This window comes from Globicephala melas, chromosome 11 (genome assembly GCF_963455315.2).
Source record: "Globicephala melas chromosome 11, mGloMel1.2, whole genome shotgun sequence".
NCBI lineage: Eukaryota > Metazoa > Chordata > Mammalia > Artiodactyla > Delphinidae > Globicephala > Globicephala melas.
The window spans coordinates 87,455,901-87,483,228 of record NC_083324.2 but is presented as its reverse complement, the minus strand read 5'-3'; the positions used below and the strand labels follow the sequence as shown (position 1 = coordinate 87,483,228).

At 40.2% G+C, this 27,328-nt stretch overlaps 1 pseudogene; it reads right to left on the bottom strand.

Moving 5' to 3' along the window:
• The window catches only part of LOC115866103 (translationally-controlled tumor protein-like), a 182,783-nt pseudogene that overhangs the window by 91,450 nt on the left and 64,005 nt on the right, over positions 1–27,328 (bottom strand).

The following is a 27,328-nucleotide window of genomic DNA, read 5'->3' as shown; positions in this document are numbered from 1 at the left end:
TGTTTAAACCAATGCTGACCCTCATGCATGTGTATGTATTATACGGTTTAAGTAACCCAAAGCAGATGCTATACGTGTAATCCACAAACAACTATAACGATCATTCATATCTCATGCTCATAGATGAGAGAAGGGTAAATGACTTACTCAGCAAATTCTATTTCAACAGCATCGCCCTCCATCCTCAACACCGAACATCACAAAACTAGTTACTGGTGAGGCTCACTTTTCAGTGTTCTCCAGCACGTTATGGTGCCTATTAAACAAAAAATCAGTTTTAGGTGTTTGTTTATCTTACAGAATGATTTACATATGATTTATTGAGCTATATATTAATGCACATAAAGATATGACTTGAGAAAAATTTCTCCTGTAATTTAAATTTACTACTGGTCTCTAACTAGCATGACATGTGTCCATGGTCAAGTGACTTTATCTAGAAGATACATTTTCATCTATATATTCTAGTAGCATGTAAACAGACCCTAACTTCATGTCAAGCCACTTAATGAGACATCATCATCGTCATTAAAATCATTTGTTTTTATGTATCTGCATCCGTGTGGCTCCATACTAAGCACTATAAAAAGTGAGAATTAAAATGTCTCTCCTTCACAGGATATGCAATTTAAAATAAAACAGGAAAACGCATATTGATGACACTAAGATCAAACACAGACACTAAACATAAGCATATAAGTATGTCTGATTACATCAAATGGTTAGATGAATGAGAAGGGGTTTTAAGATTTCATTTTAAAACAGTTAAGATTTCATGAAAATCTCAACTTCTCTGTCTTGAAGGCTTATTTCAGCACTTGGGTTTGAAGAGGGGTCTTAGTAAGATAAGGACCCTGTAGTCTAGGGTTTCAGAGAAAGAAAACACTCCAGAAAAGGCCATATCATAGGGTAATTCATAAGAGGGGCAAGATTAGTAAGATGACCAAGGGGCAAGTTCCATGTACCCGAATATCAGAAAAAATATATATTTAATTAATATACCACCACCTGCTGAGAACCCATTCATCTAGCTAGCAGGGCCAAATAGTGTTTTTCTAACACTATTCAGAAAGACTTCACTTCACTTTGAGCTCCTAAATAGGCCAAGCCAATAATCTTTAAAAACCCAGATCAGGGCTTCCCTGGTGGCGCAGTGGTTGAGAGTCCGCCTGCCAATGCAGGGGACACGGGTTCGTGCCCCGGTCCAGGAAGATCCCACATGCCGCGGAGCGGCTGGGCCCGTGAGCCATGGCCACTGAGCCTGCGCGTCCGGAGCCTGTGCTCCGCAATGGAAGAGGCCACAACAGTGAGAGGCCCGCGTCAGTGAGAGGCCCGCATACGGCAAAAAAAAAAAAAAAAAAAAAAAAAACCCAGATCAGAGAAATGTTTAAATTTAAGAATAGTTCCTCAATCTTAATTCCTAGTAGCAATCAGTAGCTATTCTTTTTCTCTATGCTATTCTTACAAAGAGGAAACTGCTTTATCCTATTAGGTTCTCTCAAAATAATACAGTTCTGATTCTTTTCTGCTAGTGGTTCTCCAAGTGTGGTCCTGGGAAGAGGACATCAGTATCACCTGGCAACTTGTGCGAAATGGAAATTCTCAGGCTCCACCCCAGACCTACTCCATCAGACAACTGGGGGGGTGAGGACCAGCCATCCGGTTGAACAAGACCCTCAGGTGATTCGGCTACGCACTCAGGTTGAACACTACTGCTTTGTACCTGTCCAATAATAGCACCATCCATGCTTGCCCTGGTCCCACCGTCAGGACAGGTATTTCAGTTCACCTGTAGAAATAATTCAAGAAAAAAAATGGTTTTGTCACTTAATCTTCACACTGAAAACGGCATATTTATGTTGGTCAATAAATACTCCCCAAATGGAATAATACTCTTAAACACTCCATACTCATAAACTTTCAGTGTTACAGGGATTGTAGATTGTAGTGTTTACAAAACATTTTCTAATACATTATCAATGAAGCCAATAGATTTAACAAGCTCCCAGGGGTCTTCATTCTCTCCTGGGCCTCACACAGAGAAGACCCTAATAGGCGGAGATCTCACAGCACCGAATATAAGAGCTCTCCTTTGTGTGCCAGGAGGGAGGGCTGGAAAAAGTCTCCTGGAAGGTATAAGAGTAAAGACAAAAAAAAAAAAGCCTGAGATTTCCTTCTTGCTGATTCAGCAGGCCCTGAGGGTTATCCTTCCCCCCTCCCAGCAGAGCTGAGACACTTCCAATGGGCCAGGCCCAGTTCTCAGTGTCAAGATCTGGAAATCAATGGTTTTACAGTGAGGGAATGGCATTCCCTAACTCTTAGTCTGAGGTTGTAGCTAAAACCAGACAACCCTTTTTGAAACACCAAACCATTTAAGCCAAATCGAAAAAAGTTCAGCTTCTTTGACAAGCACACTGAAAGACACTTTTACGCGTGTTAGGCTAAAATCCCACCAGGTCCCTGGAAAATCCTCTACCTGCGTTAGCCCCATGCTCAGTTCCCATAGTCCCCAGGAATGAAGACCTTCCTGCCCGTCACCAACACCAATTACCTCCCACCAAACTTCACGATGAAAAAGGGGGACAAAAATAATCACTATTTCAGCAGCGGTCATTTAAAAAAACATGATAATAACGTCGAACTCCCTCCAAAATTAGCCTCCACCATCCTATAAATTGGTTTTCTTTGTGATCTAAAATTGACTCGCAGGGCACCAGTTAGAAAATAGTCGCTGAAAAGCCGGGGCCTCCGAGCTTTCGGATCCTGCCGGCCTTTCATCGTGTAAACAAACGCATCAGATTTAAAGCTTTCCCATAATTGTTATGCTAACCTTGGAGCGAAACCTCTCCATTTGCATTTGAAGGAGCTAAATATTAGGCAGGAAAGAAAGTGCTCTCTTTGAAAGCCTGAGAAAATGTCCCCGCTCGGGGCTGCCGGGCCATCTGGGCCGCGGGCTGGGGCGCAGCTCCCGCCCCCCGCGCCCTGGTAGCCGCGCGCCGGGAAGAAGGGGCGCCCCGAGGGCCGTCATCTGGCTGCAGAAGAATGCGGACGGGCCCCCGGAGCCTTAGGGCGCGGGCCGGGCTCGCTCGGGGCGGGGGCGGCCCGGGGATGTGGGAGCCAGGCGTGCCTTGGGGATAGATCACGCGGCCTGGGATCCTTGCCCTTTTCCCAGGGCGCATCCCCCGGGCCCACCGCTTCCTGGATGCCGGGGGAGAGGGGCGTCTCCGCAGCAGGGTGAGGGGCTCGGAGGCGCGAGGCGGGGTGTGGAGAGCGTAGGCCTGTGCTGGGAAGGAGAAATGCACATTCTGTAAGCGCTCTGACCCACTTTGAACTTGATCTCCTGGAGTCTCCAGATCCAGCCCGTTTAGTCGAGGCCAGTAAGCCCCCCTATGCACACCAAGCTTGGAGTAATTAAAAATAAAAACGCTGCACCGTTGGGGGTTTCTTATAGAAAGGAGGGAAGGCTCGAACTTCCCATCAGCCTATTCTGGGGCAATCAAGAAAAGCCTTGCAGCCCTCTACCTTTTCCTGCAAACGGAACCAAAGCGTATCTAGGATGAGTTACGGGAAAATCATTCCTGGAGGAAAAACATCGAGGGCTTCATACACCAGGAGGACAGAGCTGGAGGGGATAAGATGCTCCTAGATTCGAAGCATATAATTATTTTCTTGCACCACTTCTCATTTTAATCTCATTTCGAATATAATTCAAAGGTGCTTTGATTTTTAAATGACTTCACTGTTGCCAGAATTAGCATTTTTCACTAGTCCTAGGAGACATTCCAGAGGAGAACGGTATTTTTATTTTCCTTCTTTCCCCCCCTACGGTCTGACAAAGGCTTCTCATGCATCGCTGGACTGTGTTACAAAGTTAAGGGATTTTTCCCTCTCTCAAAGGAAGATCGTTGAGGCTGCAAGTAACCCTGGTAGCTGCTAGGAGATGGAATTCTTTAGGCTAGAACAGCATGTTGCACAAAATAACTGGCAAAAGAGGAATGCAGGCCAGCACTTGAGTTCTTTACAGGGGCAAAAGGATGCAACAGTGACCCAAGGTCTACATGGGAAGAGAAGATGAAGTATATTGTTTTTCCTAATCATAAACTAAGTATCAGTGTTTGACAAGCTTCTAAAATGCATCAACTGCCATGTATTCTATTTATTTCATATTTATTAAAGGGCTACAAGTTTGGTTTGGGGGTTTTTTGTTTGTTTTTTAAGATTTAGGACCTTGGCCTCAGACAGACCCCAGTTCCAGATCTGGTTTCTCATACTTACTACCTTGGTAGCCCCAATCAAGTTACTTTGCCTTTCTAAATCCCAGTGCTCTTATCCATAAAATGGGTGTATTGAAATAAACACAGTGCCTAACACATAGTAAGCACTCTATAAATCATAGCTGTTGCTGAGTACGTTATTATCATCATTGTAATCACTGTCTCTTCCCTGAAGATTCTAAATCTTTTAAAATCTGTATTAAATGAAGCAATTGAATGGGGTCATTCAAAAATATTTATTTGTTGCCAGGTTCTGCTCTAGTGCTAGAGATAAATAGATAAATGTTCCTTGCTCTTATGGACTATAGGTTCTAGTCAGGGAGATAAACAACAGATCAGAAAAGTATTAAATATGATCATTGTGTAAACGAGCAGGAACTTATGAGAGGCCTCCCAGGACAGACCCCTTCCCCATATCCTCTGCTGTAGCTCCTCTCTGAAGTACCCAGATAATAGTATCTCATGCATATTTACTGAGTTTTTCAGATGCTAAAAACCACCACCAAATGTAAGAAATTAACTATTTGATGATCATGAGCACGTAGTCCTGGACCTACACCCTGTTACCTCACAATCAACCAATCAGAGAATTGTGCATGAGCTGATCACATACCCTGTGACCCTCCTCCCTCGCCCGGCCTTTAAAAATGCTTTGCTGAAACCCTTTTGGGAGTTAGGCATTTGCAGGAGGCATGAGCCCCCTTTCTCCTTGCATGGCCTTGCAATAAACATTTCCCGGCTCCAAACTCCAACGTTTCTGTATTGTTTGGCCTCACAATACGTCGGGCACGTGAACTTGCATTTGGTAACAATTTCAGAGAACAATAGATTCCATAAAGAAAATAAACCAGGGAATTGGGAAGGGGAGTGACTGAGAAAGGTGCTGGGGGAGGAGAGAAGGGCTGGTTAAGATGAGAAGGACGGGGCACCTCGAAGAGGAAGTGACAACCATAGGTGTCCACCAGGCAAAAGCAGACTGGAGAAACATTCAGGGCCAGATCTTGTACGGTCAGGAGCTCCAAATTCTTCAGAGCAATGAGAGATGATGAGAAAGTTTCAGGCGAGGGAATAACATAATCTGATTTACTATTTAGAAAGGTCACTCTGGCTCCTATGTGGCGAGTAGACAATGGGAAGTGGTGGAAGAGGATAGGGTAAAAGTGGTCCTCAGCCCTCCTTGCCCTTGGGAAACTTCTATAAAGCCAAGCTCTATTTGTGGGCGTGGAGTAGCGCCTAGGCATTGCTTTTCCTGGCTTTTTTTTTTTTGTTCTAAACTCCCAGGTGATTCTACCGTATTGTAAGAGTGGAAAAAAACACTAATTTGTAAGCCATCTCAGTTGTCCCGTGAAAGAGGATGTGATTGGCGTGGAGATGCTAAGCGGTGGTCATAGGCTATGTCTTAGAGGTAGAAGCAAATCAACCTGCTAATGGATTAGAAGTGACAGGACGGGTGGGGAGAGAAAGATAGGAATGAGGAATGACCTCACAGTTGGCTCAGTAGTATAGATGGTGATCCCATTTACCGGGATGGCAAAAATGAAGTCGAAGTAGACAGAGGAATGAAGACTGGAATCAAAAAAAAATGACCATGTTGTGTATATGATGATAATTTGACATATATTAGTATAACAATAATATAATTATTCGGTTGAAATATCTAGCAGGAAGTTGATTTGAGAGATAGGAGGACAAAACTCTAAATGTCATCTGTATCATCTGTTGCCCAATAGAACTTTCAGCGAGAATGGAAATGTCCTATATCTGTACTGTCTACTGCAGTATCACTCACCACATGTGGATATTAGCACTTGAAATACAGCTAGGCTGGTATAACTGAGGAGCTGATTATTTTTTTAATTAATTTAAATTTAAATAGCAATATGTGGCCAGTAGCTATCCTATTGGACAAAGCAGACATGCGTTGATGATTCCCATGTTTATATATCTGGCCTGAACTTGATACCTTCTCACTACTTCCCCTGGTAACAAACAGATCAAAGCCACTGTCCTCTCCAGCTTAGATTATTGCAACAGCCTCCTATCTGGTCACAATGTTTCTCCCCTGACCTTTTATTGTATATTCTCAAAACAGCAGCCAAAATCATCTTCACAGCTTGAGTTATATCATGTATTTCTTTGCTTGAAGCCTTCTAATGTTTCCTCATCTCAATATGATAAAAGCCAAAGATTTTTCAATAGCATACAAAAAAAAAAAAAAAGCAGCTCTAAATCATCGGACCCCTTCTTTGCCTCTCTAACGTCACTTTCCACTTTTCCGCCACTCCTCTGTCCCTGCCATAGCACTTATCACCTTCTCTTGCGCGATATACTTAACTCAGTTATATTGTTTAGTGTCTACTCTCTTTTAGTAGAAAATAGGCTCTGTTGGGGTGGGGAGTTATGACTATTTTGTTCACTATTGTGTCCTCTACTACCTAGAACACAGTAGCCTGGCACATGTTAAGCACCCAAGAAATACTTATTGAAAGACTGATAATATATGCTCACCTCGGTCACCCAGAAAGACTGTACGTGGAGAATAAAAAGGGCTTCAGGACTGAGCCCCAGGCCACTCCTGCATTTAGAGTTGCACCATCCAATGTGTTGGCCACGAGTAGCCATATGTGGCTTTTCAGCTTTCAAAATATGCTACTCCAAACTGAGATGCAATAAGTGTAAAATACTCACCAGATTGTGAAGATTACGGATATATTAAAGAATGTAAAGCAGCTCATTAATTATTTATAGTGATTACTTACTGAAATAATATTTTGGAGATTTTGAGTTAATTAAAACGTATTATTAAAATTGATTTCTCACCTCTTCCTTTTTACTTTTTTTAATGTGGAAATTAAATACTAGGAAATTTAAAATCACATATGTGGCTCATGTTATATTTCTATTAGACAAGTTGGTTTAGAGATTGAGAAGAAGAAAAGCCAGCAGGGGTTACTGTGCAGTGAGTAGGAGAAAATATCAGGAAAGTGTGGTACATGGAAGATTAGAGAAACCATTTTTTAAAGTGGGAAGGAACAGTTAACTAGGTCATATGAGCAAAATAAAGACAGCGAATTAAGCAAAAGATTTGGCAAGATGGAAGTCACTGTCAACAATGACAAGGGTGGTTTCAGTGATAGGTGTGTGCAGAAGCCCAACTGGAGAGGGATTAAGTCAGAATAGAAAGTGAGGAAGGAGAAACAACCAATACAGACAACCCTCTCAAGAAGTTTTCTATGAGAAATGGGATGACTGCTGGACATAGAACAAAATTATTTTAAGATGGGAGATGTTTTGATCGCTGAAGGAAATGATCCAAGTGAGATAGCCCCAAATTGGAAAATTTAGGCCAAATACCAAGAATATGGACACAAAGCATTTTAAATCTGAAAGGGCCCTTGAAGTTTATCTTAGACAAACTCTTTGCATTACAGATAAGAACTCTGAGATCCAAACAAGTGAAGGATTTGTCAATGTCAACAGCAAAGCTGAAACCAGAACCAGAAACATGGTCAATGAGCTTAGATAAGCTCATTTCTTCAGAGACAAACACTGGTTTTCCAAAAAAAAAAACAACCCCATTGAGTGAGAATTATCTTATGTACCACTAGTATAGAATGACAGAGTGTCTCCTTTGGAATAGCTTCAATAATTCTAAGTGAATTGGATAAAACTTATGAAAAGATTTATCATCAGGGATGAAAACCTTTCTGTGCTTTATACCTAGAAAGTTCATACCTGTAACCAAGTATAACTTCTCTACCATAGAATAAAAATCAACTCTGTACTGTTTCCCTGTACAAAATTTAAATTAACTGGAGTGCTCAGAGAATGGTGAAAATGAGAGGTTCTGACAAATTTTATTTTCTGCTTAACCTGAGGTCAACCAAACAAATACATTGTATTCTAACTCCACTGAAAATCTTTAAATGCTTAGCCCTTCTTTCCTTACTGTGTAGGAAAATGACCATAATTTGATCTCTCTTTAATGATCCAGTATTTTTCTGTGCCTCAGGGTATCATGTTCAATAACATTTTACAATATCTTCCTAGGACTTTAGGTACAGAGAGTGAATTAGGGAAGGAAATTTTGCAAAGTTTCTTTCTGTGAACTTCATAGGAACATGTTTATCATTTGCCTCTTTTTTGCTAAAGGTTGGGTAAGATAAAACTTCAAGTAATGAGGTTATCTGTTAATTCAAGTTTTATCACCCTGTTTTCATTTCTTGTACACTAAGATAATACAATACTGTTAACTCATAAAAAATACAGTATGTGTTAAGGGGCTTTGGTTTGAAGGTTTTGTTATTGTTGTTATAACATTGTTGATGGGTTTGTGATGACCTTGACAAACCCCTCACTTAGAGATTGTTATGAACAATGATACTCATTCATAAGAAGATTAATCTGGGGTGAGTCAGTCTGGGGCCACAAAGAGGCAAACTTTCACATACAAGTGGGTTGAGATGGGTAACTCAGTCTCACAGATGTGTGATGGGGTTTGCATGTGATATGTGAACCGCATCACGTGCCTCCTTTCCGTTCTACATTCACTTCAGTACCTATCCTTCTCCAAGTCCAAGGCTAATCCTTATATTTTACCTTCTCTGCACGTTTTTCTCTTCCTCGGCACACAGCCTTGCTCGGCTCTCACCAGTTACAAAAGTTCCTTATCCCTTACTCTACCTCTTACCATTCTTTTGCCTACCAAGCTTCAAAATAAGTAGTTTGCCTCCGCAGACTCTTATTCCTCCCAACTGTGCATCTTCAGGACTTTCCATCATTATTTTTCTTAGCTGCCCAGGGGTCTCTAACACAGTTGGATCCTTCCATCTAGAAACTTGCTTTGTCAAACCACGACTTTACCTTTTCCTATTTTCTCTCCTCCTCCCCTCTAAATACTTCTTCTTGGGTTCCCTCACTAGTTCTTTTCCTTATGCCCTCTGAATGTGTGTTCCCAGACTTTCACCCTCAGCTTTCTCATTTTTCCTTCCATTTCTTCCTTCTGCTATTTCATCTGTTTCCCAAACTCTAACTGCCGCTAATATACTGGTAACTCAGAAGTTTGATATCTTTCTTGAGCCTGCTGGGCAACTCCACCTGGATATTCCGGAAGTGATCTCAAAATTAATACATCCCAAAACAAACTCATTAGCAAGATTTTTCTTTATCGGTTATTGGGGCCAAGCAGTTACCTAGTCACACAAGTCAATTCGCTTGACTCCCACTTTTTCCCTCAATCATTCAATTGATTTTGGCTTAAATACATATAGCAAATCTGTGCATCCCTCAAATCTGGTGAGCAACCTTAATGTAGCTTCATGGCCTTCCCCTCTTTTAAGTTGTTTATCGCTCCTATCCATCCTGCACTATGTTCTTTCCAAAACATAAATCCGAACTATTATTGCTGCTCCTTTGGGGATAACCTCCTCCACCCCCATCATGGAATAAAGTCCAGAATACTCTTCAGAGCACGTCATGTCCTTCACATCTGACCTTAACCTGTCACCCCCAATGCCTTTTCAACCATTTCTAGCAACCACCACCTCTTCCCTTCTGTTCCACACACTCCTGACTGTCTCATCCATCTGCAACTTCTACTCAGCCTCCAAGAGGCCTTGTAGTATCTCCTAAAATCACTTGTTACGCGGAATGATAATTAATTATTTACATACCTCCCACTCCATTGTGTTATGATTATTAAATAATATGTTCTGCTTAACAGTAGGGATCATGGTGTTTTCACCACTGTATCTACACCATCTAGCATAGTACTTAGACTCAGTAGGGGCTCAACATATGGATGGGAATTGAATGGTTTAGAGGTAAACTCAGTCTAAATGAGATAACCAGTCTGTCCTAACGAGCTCATCTTCATTGTCTATCCCTGTTGACAGGTATCATCCTAAACATAAGAGGCAGGTGATTTCTGATTTCAGACACAGGGTGTGTCACCCTGATTTGTGAGGAAGGGAATGCTCCGCCGCCCCCCACCCCTTTTCTTCATTCTTCCTGGGAGAACAAATTGCATTATGCAGTTGTGGCGCCAACTTGCTTTTTAAGGGCACACTTTGCTGTTCTGTTTGAATATCCTTGTCTCTCCTGTTGTTCTTTCTCTGAGCCTGTCTGCCCTTTTCCAAAAGTGAAAACATCACCAAGCATTTCTGTAATAATATGGTGTATATTATCACATTAGCTACAGTTATAATAAAAGTAGCTACATTATCAGATTATGCTTTGCCTCAGAGCCACAGAAATAATGGTGCTTTATCAGGAAATTTTTTATAGCCAAATGGAAATTCACTAATGCAATAGGAAGTTATCAAACATAATATAATTCAGGAGACCCAAACTGTTAGTGTCTCAATAGGTGAAGGGGGAAAACATCTATTTTATTGTAATGAAACTCTGTTAAAAGAGACATATTTATTATCTTTGTAAAAATGCTCAACATGTTCTTTTTCTCTTTGTATAATCATTTCTCGTTTCTTTTTTTAAAACTTGGATTCTTTTTGTGAAAAGTCTGTTTGAATGTCAGAAGAAAATAAAAGTGAAGGACGTCCCTTGTGGTCCAGTGTTTAAGAATCCGCCTTCCAATGGGGACGTGGGTTCGATCCCTGGTCGGGGAACTAAGATCCCACATGCCACAGGACAACTAAGCCCACGGGCCGCAACTACTGAGCGCATGCACTCTGCAGCCTGCATGCCACAACTGGAGAGAAGCCCACTTAACACAAAGAAAGATCCCACATGCCACAACAAAGACCTAATGCAGCCAAACAAATAAATAAATAAAATACATATAATGGTGTCCCTCAAAAAAAGAAGAAGAAGGGCTTCCTTGGTGGCGCAGTGGTTGAGAGTTCGCCTGCCGATGCAGGGGACACGGGTTCGTGCCCCGGTCTGGGAAGATCCCACATGCCGTGGAGCAGCTAGGCCCGTGAGCCATGGCCGCTAAGCCTGCACGTCCGGAGCCTGTGCTCTGCAACGGGAGAGGCCACAACAGTGAGAGGCCCGCGTAACACAAAAAAAAAAGAAGAAGGAGAAGAAAATAAAAGTGATCGGTGATCAGGAAGTTATTAAGTAGAAAAAATCATCCAAAAATTTAAAATATGGATTTATGCTATCAAACTGCTAAGAGAGTTTCAGAAAGGCTTCCATAAACATAAAACACACAACAAAGCACCAGTGTGCCTATGTATTGTGGAGAATAAGCTGTCTGCTCACATGCACAAACTAATGAGCAAGAAAATGTCAATACATAGCATGTCAAATAGTCAGTGCTCAAATTCCATCCAAACTTTTACCTCGATTTCCATCTAAAAACAGTGAACAAACATGCAAAATCTAGGTAGCTGCAATTTTTGCCTTTACTAAACAATGGTTTCATGACAGTCAGAATATCAAATTCAGAGAAAAAAATTAAATGGCTTTCCTGCTTCATAATACATCAAATTCTTGCTAGAATTCAAAGGAAGGATGAAGAGGTTTTTTTTTTTTCTTTCTCCAAAAAATATTTCCCTTAGTCCAGGACTGGGGGGAAAGTGATTACCTAAAAGGGCATGACAGAACTGCAGTTCAAAGACATATTCCCATGCTGTCATTATGTATGTGTGTGTACACGCATGTTAATATATAGTATGTGTGCATTAGCATATAGATGGAGATATAAAAATTAGATAGATAATAGATAATGGGTGATCTATCATTCTGGAACCTTTGAAAGGGAGATGTTTGTTTAAATGATCTTTTCAGTGGTGTACTCTACTGAGGTGTAGCTATTTCTCCTTTTGACCTGAAATTCTAACCGTTTGGGAAACACAATGATTAGATAACAATTGTGAGCCATAAAAATGCACTTAATAGACTGGAAATACTCATTTTGACCACTTGGACATATTGGCTATTTTACATTTTGATCAACGTTTCCCATCCAGTTTTGTTTCCAACCAAGATATTCCTACTTTTCAGGTTCAGGATCTGATTTGTGCATGGGGGCTATAGCTGTGTACACATCAGCACCTCAGCTCCCCCTCCATGGATGACACATTCTCCTCTCTAACGTCTAAATGTAGCACAGAAGGAGGATATGATCTGGGAACAATACAACCAGATACAATTACTGATAATTTTTTTTAAATCATACTTTCTAAATATAGTGCAAACCCATTTTTGGTATGTTTTCCTACACAGCAGGATAGAGATTGGTGGGGGTGTTTGGAGGATACAGGAAAAATGGGAGCCAATTTGGAATGGGGACAGGCAGTGTTAATTCAAAATTACATATTTAGGAAAAAAATCATCTTGGTCTGCAGTTTGAGGACAAAACTAAAGGAGTAAACAAACCTGCAGAGAGCGTCTTTGTAGAGACAGAATCAAGATAAAAAAAACAGTCTTCTGTCTTCCCTTCATCCTAGCAGGTGGCAAGTAATCAAGTTTTCATAAAGTGTGCAAGGCCTCCAACAGTGTTCTGAGTGCTCAAGTTCTTTTCCTTTGCCACTAGTTACTGTTGCTTCAGTCACTTAAAGGTATTTCTGTCCAGAGGTATACTCCCTGCCCTCCTTTACCTACACATTTGACGGTCTGTTTCTCAAAATACTGTGGCCCAATGGGGAAAAGAGGAGTAATGTGACAGCTCATGCAAGTGACATTATGGTCTTATTCAAATGACACCATGCTTGAATATCCTAATTTGATGAAGGGTAGCGATTTGTAATGAATCACTCCCCCTTTAATAATACTGGTTTTTTCTATCTCAACCCTGAAGTTTTGAAATTCCTGTCAAACTTACAAGCTCTTACACAGCAAAGGAAACATAAAAAACAACAACAAAAACAAACAAAAAATGAAAAGACAACCTACAGAATAGGAGAAAATATTTGCAAATGATGCAACAGACAAGGGCCTAATCTCCAAAATATACAAACATCTCATACAACTCAACAACAAGAAAACAAACAACCCAATCAAAAAATGGGCAGAAGACCTTAATAGACACTTCTCCAAAGAAGACATACAGATGGCCAGTAGGCACATGAAAAGATGCTCAACATCACTAATTATTAGAGAAATGCAAATCAAAACTACAATGAGGTACCACCTCACACCATTCAGAATGGCCATCATTAAGAAGTCTACAAATAACAAATGCTGGAGAAGGTAAGGAGAAAAGGGAACCCTCCTACCCTGTTCATGGGAATGTAAGTTGGTGCAACCATTATGGAACACAGTGTGGAGTTTCCTCAGAAAACTAAAAATAGAATTACCATATGATCCAGCAATCCCACTCCTGGGCATATACCCAGACAAAAGTATAATTCAAAAAGGTACACGCACCCCTATGTTCATAGCAGCACTATTCACAATAGCCAAGACATGGAAACAACCTAAATGTACATCGACAGATGAATCGATAAAGAAGATGTGGCACATATATACAATGGAATATTGCTCAGCCATAAAAAGGAACGAAATTGGGTCATTTGTAGAGATATGGATGGACCTAGAGACTGTCATACAGAGTGAAGTAAGTCAGAAAGAGAAAAACAAATATCATATATTAACACATATATGTGGAATCTAAAAAAATTGGTATAGACAATCTTATTTACAAAGCAGAAATAGAGACACAGATGTAGAGAACAAATGTATGGATACCAATGGGGAAGGGGGGGATGAATTGGGAGACTGGGATTGACATATATACACTACTGATACTATGTATAAAATACATAACTAATGAGAACCTACTGTATAGCTCAGGGAACTCTACTCAGCGCTCTGTGGTGACCTAAATGAGAAGGAAATCCAAAAACAGGGGGATATATGTATACGTATAGCTGATTCACTTTGCTGTATAGTATAAACTAACACAATATTGTAAAGCAACTATACTCCAATAAAAAAAATTGAAAACCATAAGACTCCTAGAAGAAAGCATAAGGGGTGAGCTCCTTGACATCAGTCTTGACAATGATTTTTTGGATTTGACACCAAAAGCAAAGGCAACAAAAGAAAGGTAGGACTACTCCTAACTAAAAAGCTTCTGCACAACAAAGGAAACAGTCAACAAAATGAAAAGGCAAACTACCAAGTGGAAGAAAATATTTGCAAATCATATATGTGAAAAGAGGATAATATCCAAAATAAAGAACTCATACACATGGCCAACAGATACATGAAAATGTGCTCAACATTACTGATCATCAGGGAAATGAAAATCAACACACAGTGAGATGCCACCTCAGACCTGTTAGAACGGTTATCATAAAAAAGACAAACGATAACAAGTGTTGGCAAGGATGTGGAGAAAAAGGAACCCTTGTGCACTGCTGGTGGGAATGTAAACTCATACAGCCACTGTGGAAAACAGTATGGAGGTTCCTCAAAACACTACAAATAGAAATACCATATGATTCAGCAGTCCCTCTTCTGGGAATATACTCAAAGGAAATGAAATCACTATCACAAAGAGATCTGTATCCCCATGTCCTTTGCAACATTAGTTACAACAGTCAAGACATGGAAACAACCTAAGTGTCCATTAGCAGATGAACGGATAAAGAAAATATATACACACATATACACACAATTGAATATTATTCATCCATAAAAAATAAGGAAATCCTGTCATTTTCAACAACAGGGATGGACCTTGAGGGCATTATGCTAAGTGAAATAAGTCGTACAGAGAAAGACAGATACTGTATTATCTCAGTTATATGCGGAATCTAAAAAAACCAAGTCATAGAAACAGAAAGAAGATTGGTGGTTGCCAGGGGAATGGGGAATGGGCGAAGGTGGTCAAAAGGTACAAACTTCCAGTTAGAAGGTAAATAAATTCTGGGTATGTAATGTACAGCATGGTGACTATGCTGTTTAGTGTATCTGAAAGTTGTTAAAAGAGTAGATTTTAAAAGTTCTCATCACAAGAAAAAAAAATTTTAACTATGCGAGGTGATGGATGTTAACTAAACTTATGTGGTAATTATTGCACTATATATATATTAAATCATTATGTTGCATAAACTAATACATGTGTTACATGTCAGTTATATCTCAGTAAAACTGGGAAAAAAGATTATAGGAAGCCAAGTCACAAAGACATAGACCTCCTTCTTCCTATCTTTATTATGCGCAGTATAAATTTCTTCAGCACATAAATCATCCTTTGAGAACCCTTGCCTGGTATCATTAGCCCAGAGAGTCAGCGAACAGGTCCTGCAATTGTAATGCTTCAGTTTGGTACCCAGCTCATGGATTTTCAAGGAACAAGAGCTAGGGCATTTTATTTAAACTTTATACACTTCAGTTTTTTCATCTGAAAAAGAGATATAGTAATAATAATAGCCATATGGAATTATTATGAATATTAAATGAGTTAATATGTGTGATGTACTTGGTATAGTGCAGGGCAAATATTATATATGGTATATTATGATTATTATAAGAAATTAATGTGTGGCTAGTTAATAATGGCTACTATGTGAGTTAATAATTCATATTAAGAATAAGTATAATATTAAATCTATTTAAAATGTTAGTATTTTGCTAAAATATGTATCAGTCTCTGTGCCATTTTAGCTGCCACAAAGGATATATTTTGCATACTCATTCTAAGGAAACAAAAAAGATCAACAGCTGCGGGATATAAGCTTCAGGATACCAAACAGCTTCACAGACTCACATGTTGCTGTCATGATTTCACTTCTGCTGTGTCTGCTGCATTGTAAAAATCTTGTCAATGGACCCATGTCGTATGTGGACCCAAGTTTCCCCTGGCACCCCAGGATCTTTAATCACTGTGGTTTGTAATAAGCACAGGCTTCTGGGATAGAGGAAATACTTGCACTTAGCTTTTTAAAAAGTATATTTTTCTGATCCCAAAGAGAAATAGGCCCAAATATAGCAGGAAGACCATGCATTGCAGCAAGAATATGGATAAGCTTCCCCTAGGAAAAGACGAGCTGGCTGAGAATGGGAGGATGGACACAGGTAGGAAGTGTCGTAGAGTCGTAGGCTCTCAGCAGGACCTGTCCTTGGGAGATGAGGCCATAGTAGGGGAGATAAATTGGAGGGGGTCTTATGCAGAACTTGGAGTAGGCAAAAGAATGATGTTATTAGACATTAGATACTTTGGTCGAACAGATTCTATAGTTGAGACAGGCTCTGATGACAAGGTAGATAGAGGTATTCATTAACTAGTTAAGCTAGTTTTAAAAAGTGACCAAGTAAAGACAGTTAGTACTTGGATCTTGGCTCAAATGTGGAGCACTGAATTGCCTTTAGGATGCTCTGTTCTTCCCTAGATGTGTGTGGAAGCAATTGCCTGTACAACAGTTTTAATCATACACCGTCGATCATTCTGAGAAGATTCCTAACCAGCAATTTAGAATAAGTTTTACTTCTATTTAAAGATGGTAAGAGTGATTATTGAATCACAATACTGGGACATTCTGCTTGACATCAAATGCTCTAATGATAACACACAGATTTTTCCTTCCTTACTTGCAAAAAAAAAAAAAAAAAAGAAAGCCAAGAGGCATTCACGCCACCATTTGAGAGTTCTCCTTTCTTCATTATTCTACTTTAATGATCTATTCAGAAATCAGACTCACGTCTACGGTGTTAGATCACAGCAGGCTTCATTCATTCACACCTTTCCGTGGTCCTTCTACTGTAATTTTTATTAAGGACAACCGTGGCTCTCTATGGAAGGGATTTGCAAGATTTCTACGATGCTTTTGTTTGGAGAAGGGAAAATAGAAGTCAAAACTCAGAGAAGACTTTATGAAGTCAGAGGAGTCATGGGGGATAGCTGAGTACACATGCTCTTCATACAACCTCACCATCTTATTTTCCATTCCATACTTCCTACTCACAAAGTGAGCTCTACCACTGTCTCCATTCTTGTCTCTTTATGCTTCACATGAAAAACTGGGGAAATATGTTCATGACTTTGCAAACGACCTTGGCAGCTTTACTTCCATTGGCTTCTATAAGTTTTAAGAATGAGGCCGTGGGGCTTCCGGGAAGATGGCGGAAGAATAAGACGCGGAGATCACCTTCCTCCCCACAGATACACCAGAAACACATTTACATGTGGAACAACTCCTACAGAACACCTACTGAACGCTGGCAGAAGACTTCAGACCTCCCAAAAGGCAAGAAAACCCCCACGTACCTGGGTACGGCAAAAGAGAAAAGAAAAAACAGAGACAAAGAATAGGGACGGGACCTGCACCAGTGGGAGGGAGATGTGAAGGAATAAAGGTCTCCACACACTAGGAAGCCCCTTCGCGGGCGGAGACTGCGGGTGGCGGAGGGGGGAAGCTTCGGAGACGCGGAGGAGAGCGCAGCAACAGGGGTGCGGAGGGCAAAGCGGGGAGATTCCCGCACAGAGGATCAGGGCCGACCGGCACTCACCAGCCCGAGAGGCTTGTCTGCTCACCCGCCGGGGCGGGCGGGGCTGGGAGCTGAGGCTCGGGCTTCAGTCGGAGCGCAGGGAGAGGACTGGCGGCGTGAACACAGCCTGAAGGGGCTAGTGCACCACGGCTGGCCGGGAGGGAGTCCGGGGAAAAGTCTGGAGCTGCCGAAGAGGCAAGAGACTTTTTCTTCACTCTTCGTTTCCTGGTGCGCGAGGAGAGGGGATTCAGAGCGCTGCTTAAAGGAGCTCCAGAGACGGGTGCAAGCCGTGGCTAAAAGCGCGGACCCCAGAGACGGGCATGAGACGCTAAGGCTGCTGCTGCCACCACCAAGAAGCCTGTGGGCGAGCACAGGTCACTATCCACACCCCCCTCCCGGGAGCCTGTTCAGCCCGCCACTGCCAGGGTCCCGGAAGCCAGGGACAACTCCCCCGGAAGAAGGCACGGCGCGCCTCACGCTGGTGCAACGTCACGCCGGCCTCTGCCGTCGCAGGCCCGCCCCGCACTCCGTGCCCCTCCCTCCACCCGGCCGGAGTGAGCCAGAGTCCCCGAATCAGCGGCTCCTTTAACCCCGTCCTGTCTGAGCGAAGAACAGACGCCCTCAGGCGACCTACACGCAGAGGCGGGGCCAAATCCAAAGCTGAGCCCCTGGGAGCTCTGAGAACAAAGAAGAGAAAGGGAAATCTCTCCCAGCAGCCTCAGAAGCAGCGGATTAAAGCTCCACAATCAACATGATGTACCCTGCATCTGTGGAATACCTGAACAGACAAAGAACCATCCCAAATTAAGGAGGTGGACTTTGAGAGCAAGATTTATGATTTTTTCCCCTTTTCCTCTTTTTGTGAGTGTGTATGTGTATGCTTCTCTGTGAGATTTTGTCTGTATAGCTTTGCTTCCACCATTTGACCTAGGGTTCTATCCGTCCGTTGTTTTTTTTTTTTTTCTCTCTGTCTTAATAATTATTTTTTTATTTTAATAACTTTATATTTTATCTTAATTTTATTTTACTTTATCTCCTTTCTTTTTTCCTTCCTTCCCGCCTTCCTTCCTTCCTCCCTCCCTCCCTCCTTTCTTTCTCTCTTTCTTTCTACTTCTACTAATTCTTTCTTTCTACTTTTTCTCCCTTTTATTCTGAGCCGTGTGGATGAAAGGCTCTTGGTGCTGCAGCCAGGAGTCAGTGCTGTGCCTCTGAGGTGGGAGAGCCAACTTCAGGACACTGGTCCACAAGAGACCTCCCAGCTCCACATAATATCAAACGGCGAAAATCTCCCAGAGATCTCCATCTCAACACCAGCACCCAGCTTCACTCAACGACCAGCAAGCTACAGTGCTGGACACACTATGCCAAACAACTAGCAACACAGGAACACAACCCCACCCATTAGCAGAGAGGCTGCCTAAAATCATAATAAGTCCACAGACACCCCAAAACACACCACCAGACGTGGACCTGCCCACCAGAAAGACAATATCCAGCCTCATCGGGCAGAACACAGGCACTAGTCCCCTCCACCAGGAAGCCTATACAACCCACTGAACCAACCTTAGCCAATGGGGACAGACACCAAAAACAACGGGAACTACGAACGTGCAGCCTGCAAAAAGGAGACCCCAAACACAGTAAGATAAGCAAAATGAGAAGACAGAAAAACACACAGCAGATGAAGGAGCAAGATAAAAACCCACCAGACCTAACGAATGAAGAGGAAATAGGGAGTCTACCTGAAAAAGATTTCAAAATCATGATAGTAAAGAGATCCAAAATCTTGGAAATAGAATAGACAAAATGCAAGAAACATTTAACAAGGACCTAGAAGAACTAAAGATGAAACAAACAACGATGAACAACACAATAAATGAAATTAAAAATAATCTAGATGGGATCAATAGCAGAATAACTGAGGCAGAGGAACGGATAGGTGACCTGGAAGATAAAATAGTGGAAATAACCACTGCAGAGCAGAATAAAGAAAAAAGAATGAAAAGAACTGAGGACAGTCTCAGAGACCTCTGGGACAACATCACACACACCAACATTCGAATTATAGGGGTTCCAGAAGAAGAAGAGAAAAAGAAAGGGACTGAGAAAATATTTGAAGAGATTATAGTTGAAAACTTCCCTAATATGGGAAAGGAAATATTTAATCAAGTCCAGGAAGCACAGAGAGTCCCATACAGAATAAATCCAAGGAGAAATACGCCAAGACACATATTAATGAAACTGTCAAAAATTAAATACAAAGAAAACATATTAAAAGCAGCAAGGGAAAAACAACAAATAACACACAAGGGAATCCCCATAAGGTTAACAGCTGATCTTTCAGCAGAAACTCTGCAAGCCAGAAGGGAGTGGCAGGACATATTTAAAGTGATGAAGGAGAAAAACCTGCAACCAAGATTACTCTACCCAGCAAGGATCTCATTGAGATTTGATGGAGAAATTAAAACCTTTACAGACAAGCAAAAGGTAGGAGAATTCAGCACCGCCAAACCAGCTTTACAACAAATGCTAAAGGAACTTCTCTAGGCAAGAAACACAAGAGAAGGAAAAGACCTACAATAGCAAACCCAAAACAATTAAGAAAATGGGAATAGGAACATACATATCAATAATTACCTTAAATGTAAATGGAATAAATGCTCCCACCAAAAGACACAGACTGGCTGAATGGATACAAAAACAAGACCCATATATATGCTGTCTGCAAGAGACCCACTTCAGACCTAGGGACACATACAGATTGAAAGTAAGGGGATGGAAAAAGATATTCCATGCATATGGAAACCAAAAGAAAGCTGGAGTAGCAATTCTCATATCAGACAAAATAGACTTTGAAATAAAGACTATTACAAGAGACAAAGAAGGACACTACATAATGATCAAGGGATCAATCCAAGAAGAAGATACAACAATTGTAAATATTTATGCACCCAACATAGGAGCACCTCAATAGATAAGGCAAATACTAACAGCCATAAAAGGGGAAATCGACAGTGACACATTCATAGTAGGGGACTTTAACACCCCACTTTCACCAATGGAAAGATCATCCAAAATGGAAATAGATAAGGAAACACAAGCTTTAAATGATACATTAAACAAGATGGACTTAATTGATATTTATAGGACATTCCATCCAAAAACAACAGAATACACTTTCTTCTCAAGTGTTCATGGAACATTCTCCAGGATAGATCATATCTTGGGTCACAAATCAAGCCTTGGTAAATTTAAGAAAATTGAAATCGTATCAAGTATCTTTTCCGACCACAACGCTATGAGACTAGATATCAATTACAGGAAAAAATCTGTAAAAAATACAAACACATGGAGGCTAAACAATACACTACTTAATAACGAAGTGATCACTGAAGAGATCAAAGAGGAAATAAAAAAATACCTAGAAACAAATAACCATGGAGACACGACGACCCAAAACCTATGGGCTGCAGCAAAAGCAGTTCTAAGAGGGAAGTTTATAGCAATACAATCCTACCTTAAGAAACAGGAAACATCTCGAATAAACAACCTAACCTTGCACCTAAAGCAATTAGAGAAAGAAGAACAAAAAAACCCCCAAAGTTAGCAGAAGGAAAGAAATCATAAAAATCAGATCAGAAATAAATGAAAAAGAAATGAAGGAAACGATAGCAAAGATCAATAAAACTAAAAGCTCGTTCTTTGAGAAGATAAACAAAATTGATAAACCATTAGCCAGACTCATCAAGAAAAAAAGGGAGAAGACTCAAGTCAATAGAATTAGAAATGAAAAAGGAGAAGTAACAACTGACACTGCAGAAATACAAAAGATCATGACAGATTACTACAAGCAACGCTATGCCAATCAAATGGACAACCTGGAAGAAATGGACAAATTCTTAGAAATGCACAACCTGCCAAGACTGAATCAGGAAGAAATAGAAAATATGAACAGACCAATCACAAGCACTGAAATTGAAACTGTGATTAAAAATCTTCCAACAAACAAAAGCCCAGGACCAGATGGCTTCACAGGCAAATTCTATCAAACATTTAGAGAAGAGCTAACACCTATCCTTCTCAAACTCTTCCAAAATATAGCAGAGGGAGGAACACTCCCAAACTCATTCTACGAGGCCACCATCACCCTGATACCAAAACCAGACAAGGATGTCCCAAAGAAAGAAAACTACAGGCCAATATCACTGATGAACATAGATGCAAAAATCCTCAACAAAATACTAGCAAACAGAATCCAACAGCACATTAAACGGATCATACACCATGATCAAGTGGGATTTATTCCAGGAATGCAAGGATTCTTCGATATATGCAAATCAATCAACGTGATACACCATATTAACAAATAGAAGGAGAAAAACCATATGATCATCTCAATCGATTCAGAGAAAGCTTTTGACAAAATTCAACACCCATTTATGATAAAAACCCTGCAGAAAGTAGGCACAGAAGGAACTTTCCTCAACATAATAAAGGCCATATATGACAAACCCACAGCCAACATCGTCCTCGATGGTGAAAAACTGAAAGCATTTCCACTAAGATCAGGAACAAGACAAGGTTGCCCACTCTCACCACTCTTATTCAACATAGTTTTGGAAGTTTTAGCCTAGCAATCAGAGAAGAAAAGGAAATAAAAGGAATCCTAATTGGAAAAGAAGAGGTAAAGCTGTCACTGTTTGCAGATGACATGATACTCTACAAAGAGAACCCTAAAGATGCTACCAGAAAACTACTAGAGCTAATCAATGAATTTGGTAAAGTAGCAGGACACAAAATTATTGCACAGAAATCTCTGGCATTCCTATACACTAATGATGAAAAATCTGAAAGTGAAATCAGGAAAACAGTCCCATTTACCATTGCAACAAAAAGAATAAAATATCTAGGAATAAACCTACCTAAGGAGACAAAAGACCTGTATGCAGAAAATTATAAGACACTGATGAAAGAAATTAAAGATGATACAAATAGATGGAGAGATATACCATGTTCTTGGATTGGAAGAATCAACATTGTGAAAATGACTCTACAACCCAAAGCAATCTACAGATTCAATGCAATCCCTATGAAACTACCACTGGCAGTTTTCACAGAACTAGAACAAAAACTTTCACAATTTGTATGGAAACACAAAAGACCCCGAATAGCCAAAGCAATCTTGAGAACGAAAAACGGAGCTGGAGGAGTCAGGCTCCCTGACTTCAGACTATACTACAAATCTACAGTAATCAAGACAGTATGGTACTGGCACAAAAACAGAAAGATAGATCAATGGAACAGGATAGAAAGCCCAGAGATAAACCCACGCACATATGGTCACCTTATCTTTGATAAAGGAGGCAGGAATGTACAGTGGAGAAAGGACAGCCTCTTCAATAAGTGGTGCTGGGAAAACTGGACAGGTACATGTCGAAGTATGAGATTAGATCACTCCCTAACACCATACACAAAAATAAGCTCAAAATGGATTAAAGACTTAATGTAAGGCCAGAAACTATCAAACTCCTAGAGGAAAACATAGGCAGAATACTCTATGACATAAATCACAGCAAGATCCTTTTTGACCCACCTCCTAGAGAAATGGAAATAAAAACAAAAATAAACAAATGGGACCTAATGAAACTTCAAAGCTTTTGCACAGGAAAGGAAACCATAAACAAGACCAAAAGACAACCCCCAGAATGGGAGAAAATATTTGCAAATGAAGCAACTGACAAAGAATTAATCTCCAAAATTTATAAGCAGCTTAATAACAAAAACAACCAAACAACCCAATCCAAAATTGGGCAGACGACCTAAATAGACATTACTCCAAAGAAGATATACAGACTGCCAACAAACACATGGAAGAATGCTCAACATCATTAATCATTAGAGAAATGCAAATCAAAACTACAATGAGATATCATCTCACACCAGTCAGAATGGCCATCATCAAAAAATCTGGAAACAATAAATGCTGGAGAGGGTGTGGAGAAAAGGGAACCCTCTTGCACTGTTGGTGGGAATGTAAATTGATACAGCCACTGTGGAGAACAGTATGGAGGTTCCTTAAAAAACTACAAATAGAACTACCATATGACCCAGCAATCCCACTACTGGGCATATACCCTGAGAAAACCGTAATTCAAAAAGAGTCATGTACTGAAATGTTCATTGCAGCTCTGTTTACAATAGCCCAGAGATGGAAACAACCTAAGTGTCCATCATCGGATGAATGGATAAAGAAGATGTGGCATATATATACAATAGAATATTACTCAGCCATAAAAAGAAACGAAATTGAGCTATTTTTAATGAGGTGGATAGACCTAGAATCTGTCATACAGAGTGTAGTAAGTCAGAAAGAGAAAGACAAGTATCGTTTGCTAACACATATATATGGAATTTAAGAAGAAAAAATGTCATGAATAACCTAGGGGTAAGACAGGAATAAAGACACAGACCTACTAGAGAATGGACTTGAGGATATGGGGAGGGGCAAGGGTAAGCTGTGACAAAGCGAGAGAGAGGCATGGACATATATACACTACCAAACGTAAGGTAGATAGCTAGTGGGAAGCAGCCGCATAGCACAGAGAGATCAGCTCGGTGCTTTGTGACCACCTAGAGGGGTGGGATAGGGAGGGTGGGAGGGAGGGAGACGCAAGAGGGAAGAGATATGGGAACATATGTATGTGTATAACTGATTCACTTTGTTATAAAGCAGAAACTAACACACCATGGTAAAGCAATTATACTCCAATAAAGATGTTAAAAAAAAAAAAAAAAGAATGAGGCCTCTTAAACCCTAAAGAAGGATTTCCTGTCCTATGAGACGAGTCGTGAGACTGTCCCAAGACTTAGCAAATGTATGACGTCTCCAGATCCTTATTCACTCTCTTGAAAGGTGTTAGAGGACTGTGCTTTTAGGAGGGTTTGGAGCATATTTAGTGATGAATGGTGAGTCCAGAGTTGGGCTCATGTTAACAAACTTGAACTTAGCCTCTCTCAAGTCTTTCTTTCAGACAATGCTGTAATCAGTGTCATTCAGTGAGTGCGCTTTGTTTTCCTCACTCCCGATAGTTTCTCGGCATTTTCAGAGAGTTCTCACTGCTGTTGCTGAGTTTTCCAGTCCCAGGAGATCCAGCAATTTTCCTCCATGTCTTGCTTCACTGGTGCCAGGTGTGCTGAAGTCTTCACTGAAAACCTGATGGTCAAATCTACAGTGTCCATAGGGTCAGTAAGGGTAGAAGCCCTGGTGCAGTCAGACAAATCCCCACAGCAAGGAGGATTTTCATTGCACTGATGGGGATCTGTACAAGTCACTGTCATTCTTTAATTCAACAAATATTTATTAAATAACTACTACGATTGAGGCACTATGGAAGATATAAATATGACACAGTTTGTTTTTAAGAAAAAACCTAATACTTATTAAATAACTACCATGTACCATATTTTACGTATGTTATTCCAATACAACAGCATTTTGAGCTTGGAAATATTATCCCTGTTTGACAGATGAAGAAACTGAAGCTTGAAGAATTTAAGTAAGGCTCAAGATCCTACAGTTGGTAAGGAGTAGAGACGCAACTGTGTGATTCCATGAGATAAAGTCATCTTAATGTGGATGAAAAGACAGTTGCTTGGATAACTAGAATTCAAGGCAACATGTGATAAGTATAACAAGAAACTAAAATGTTTAATGTCATAAGACTTCGGAGGAAAGAGATAAGAACCTGGCCCCACGAAAAATGAGCCCCTTCTTTCCCACTGGTTGGTAGAGAGAAGAAACACCTTTGAAATATATTGGAATTCAGTGTTGCATTTACTTAGGTTAAAGGTTTGTGCATAAGATTGTTCACATTTCTCTGCTTGGTACTGCCACACGTCGGTTTATCAGATCTCAAAATGCCCTGGTCAGGAGACCGGCTGGGGATTAGTGGTGCCAGGCCAACAAGAGCCCTCCTAACCCCAGGATAGTTTTCTGGTATCAGGAGCCAGTCCTGTTTTCTCCTCCTGAAAAACAGATATCTACAAATCTGAAGGAAATTTTTCATTTTTCCATTCCAAATGAAGTAATTATTGGTAAGTAGGTAGTAAACAATTGGCTGGCTATGTGAAAAAAAAATATGCAAACTATAAAATGTACTGAAATAAAATCATTTTTCCACATTGGGTAGCAAACTTTAATTACCTGACATCTTTTGATATCTAGTTCTCATGTTGGAACCCAAAATAATATAGTAATGAAACACATTTTATACAGTACATCACGGTACAGTACAATTCCCTCAGTCCCTCTGAGATAAGTGGGAATTATTTTCCCCAGTTAGAGAATATAAATATATATACATATATATATATATATATATATATATATATTTCTAAGGTTCAAGAAAAGTAAGTATCTTTCCAGGACCACAGAGCTAGTGAGTACAAAGCTAGACTTGTAGCCCAGATCACCCAGTTGCAAGTTGCATGCTCTTTCTATGCGTGATGTGGTTTCACAGTGTGTATGAGGATTGACTCTTTACTTTTCATCATCAAAGGTGGCACTCTAAGATGGCGATTTCCTTTGCCAACCTTGCCCTCAGCAAAATTCACATTAATTCACATAAATCTCAGCATTTCTTCTTTTAACATGAAAGTCTTGCATTTCACGTGACTCTATATCTATATTACTGAATTTCCATTATTATGACTTTTTGTTATTTTCTAGAATCCGTTATTCTGCATTTGTTATTTTCAGATTTTAAGTCTTTTTCTTCTGTCTACGCTAGATAACCACGCATAGGAAATGACACAAGTGAATAGAAGAATTGGATCCACATCTAGACATAGTAATGGGTTACTATTTCAGTAATAACCTTAAAAAGCCGATCAAAAAAAATCACTCAAGGAAAGCTTAGTTTGTTTGGGTAAAACCCAAATTTAGTGATAAGTTTTCCACACAAATATCTGAAATATTGGCATCCCCACAGTTCCAAGGAGAAGCGCATAGGCAGGTAAAGACGATATATATATATATACTTGCATCTGCAAATAAGAACAAGTGAATACAGAAAATCTCATAGTATTAAAAGATTTCCTGTATACGCCCAGTTTTGAAGCAAAAATTTAAGGTGTACAATATGATGATTTGATATACATGAACTTTTTACTGTAATCAGGCTAATTAACATATCTTCTCACGTCAGTTACCATTTTTATGTGTGATGAGAGTACATGAAATCTACTCTCTTAGCAATTTCCAATATTGACTACAGTAATATTAACTATAGTCATCATCTTGTACATCAGATCTCTAGACTTATTCATGCTATATAACTCCAACTTTGTACCCTTTGGCCAACATTCCCTCATTTCCCCCATCGTCCCGTCCTTTGTCACCACTGTTCTACTCTCTGCTTCTACGTACTCAACTTCAGATTCCACACATAAGTAAAATCATGCAATTTTTTTTCTGTGTCTGGCTTATTTCATTTAGTATAATTCCTCCAGGTTTATCCATGTTGTTGCAAATGGCAGGATCTCCTTCTTTTTAAGGGTGAATTATATTCCATTGTATATGCATACACCGAAAGTTCTTTATCCATCCATCTGTTGATAAGCACTTAGTTTGTTTCTATATCTTGGCTATTGTG